Source organism: Lactuca serriola, chromosome 5 (assembly GCF_051521515.1).
Source record: "Lactuca serriola cultivar US96UC23 chromosome 5, Lser_US96UC23_V15, whole genome shotgun sequence".
NCBI classification, from domain to species: Eukaryota; Viridiplantae; Streptophyta; class Magnoliopsida; order Asterales; family Asteraceae; genus Lactuca; species Lactuca serriola.
This window is the reverse complement of record NC_136412.1, coordinates 178,513,456-178,515,791: the sequence shown is the minus strand read 5'-3', so window position 1 is coordinate 178,515,791 and position 2,336 is coordinate 178,513,456.

Genomic DNA, 2,336 nt, shown 5'->3' with positions numbered 1-2,336 from the left:
TGTTATCAGAATAGTTGACAAATTTGTTTACATGATATAACGATGACGAGTCCCAGTTCGACATCTTTGAATCTTTGGCAGCCTTAGCTAGATCAGCTTCAAATGAACTTGAACCGCTGCCTCCTTTATCCGTGATTACATCATTGTATGACATTAACGACTTATCCTTAAGTTTATCTTTATCGGATAATTCTTCATTATCCACCCTACTTTCCACTTCTGCTATCAAGACTTTTACATCAATGTCCTGCCCCTTTATAGAGGCTAACAACTTCTTATATTTTACCTCATAATCTTCATTTGTTTCCACCTTCTTATACTTTCACTCCTTGGAGAAATGTTCAGTGTCACTATAGTTATAACACTTTGGTCCCTCCCAGCTATCACTCAGCGAGTAAAGAAACTTGAGAACCAGGGAGTTTCTTGTTTTCTTCATATTGAGATGACACATATAACTCAATAAGCAATTAAAGTGATTGAAAACCTGAGTGAGAGATTCATTTTTCTATGGGAAGAAGTGCTCGTACCTTTCGATTTAGATTGTTCTTGTTCACAGCCTTGACTTCATTAGTTCCCTCATATACTACTATCAGTGTATCCATCGTCACCTTGGTAGATATGCAGTTTTGAACAAAATGGTAGATGTCATAGGCAAGAGCATTTGCTATGGCAGCACGAGCTTTGACATCTAGAGCAATCAGACGCTTATCATTATCATTGAACTCATGAATAGGTTTTTCAACTTTGTCACCTTCCTTAACATTATCTTTCATGGGCTGATACATAGGAACGTGAGGAACATGATTGATAATATCCAACATGGAATAATCCATGGTTTCAAGAACCATCAAACTGTGGGATTTTGTCACCAAAATTGGTTTTAGAGTGATTGGATGATGAAGAAGAAGACATTGTTAATCGATATTAGTGACCTGCTATGATACCAGTTGTAGGACCCCTGATCAATATCGAACAACAGAAAAGATAAAGAACAAAACGCAAAGTGGTTTATCACAAAGGTTTTCACTAAGAAAGTTCTCATAAAGAGAATGAGCACAAAACTAGGGTTCATGAATCAACTAATGACACGTACCCTTGATACATAGGTTTATAGTAAAATCTAAAAGATCTTGTAACGACCCAATTTTCAAAAGAAAATTTTCATTTTTGATTAACCAAAATACCTTCCACAAACCATGAAAACCCAAATACAATTGTTTTCCAAATTCATATCAAGTACAATTTTATTTCAAATCATCAGAGTGTCATGTAAAAACACTAGTGAGAGAGTGCACGCCGCATCATCAAGCTTTGCCCTTGCCCTTGGGCTCAGATGTACCTGAAACAAATCCACAAACTGTAAGCTAATGCTTAGTGAGTTCCCCAGAGCATACCCCACACACAATCCACATAACACATATCACATTAGCTATAAAAGCTACATATATCACATAAGCCATGCATAAAAACATATAAGGATGTTGTGGGATCCTCCCAAGGTCTTACTCAAGGATGTCATGGGCTCCCCCACATGGTCTTACACCTATATGCCATGGGCTCCTCCACATGGTCTTACATCTAAGTGACATGGGCTCCCCCATGGTCTTTAGCTGGAAAGCCATGGGCTCCCCCCACATGGTCTTACATCCAAGTACCATGGACTCCTCCCATGGTCTTTACTTGAAAAGCCATGGGCTCCCCCACATGATCTTACATCCAAGTGTCATGGGCTTCCCCATGGTCTTCCCTGCAAATACCACATACATAGCTAGCATAACATAAAGCATAACTAACTATCATACCACATATCTCTTCAACAATAAGTGTACCACATAACACAAAATGGGTCGGCCTTAGTGCCCTAAACCCATTGGTATGGTGAGGAGACTTACCCCTCGCGAATGCTGAATTGACAAGCTAAGATCATATGAATCCCACATGCTGCTCCAGCTCAACAGCCTATAGTCATCATATAATTGACTTGTCACAATCCTGGACTACCATAAGTATCCTCAAAGTCAACCCTGGTCAAAGTCAAGGTCAACGGTCAATGTTGACCTCAACTCGTCAAGTTACCCGAGTAACTCTTCAACTCGCCGAGTTACTTATGTAACTCGTTGAGTCCCTCAATGTTGAGAAGACCGAAAACCCATGCAAACCAAAACCCCTAATCCCTCACTGAAATCACCCCGAATCTCAAAAATGGGTAAACCCTACCCGACTCGTCGAATCGACTAAGGGACTCGACGAGTTCCTTCAGTCCTTTTTGTGTTCAGTCCTTTCCGATGGGCTACAATTCCCAAAATTCATATCCAATGATATTGTGAGAATCCAAA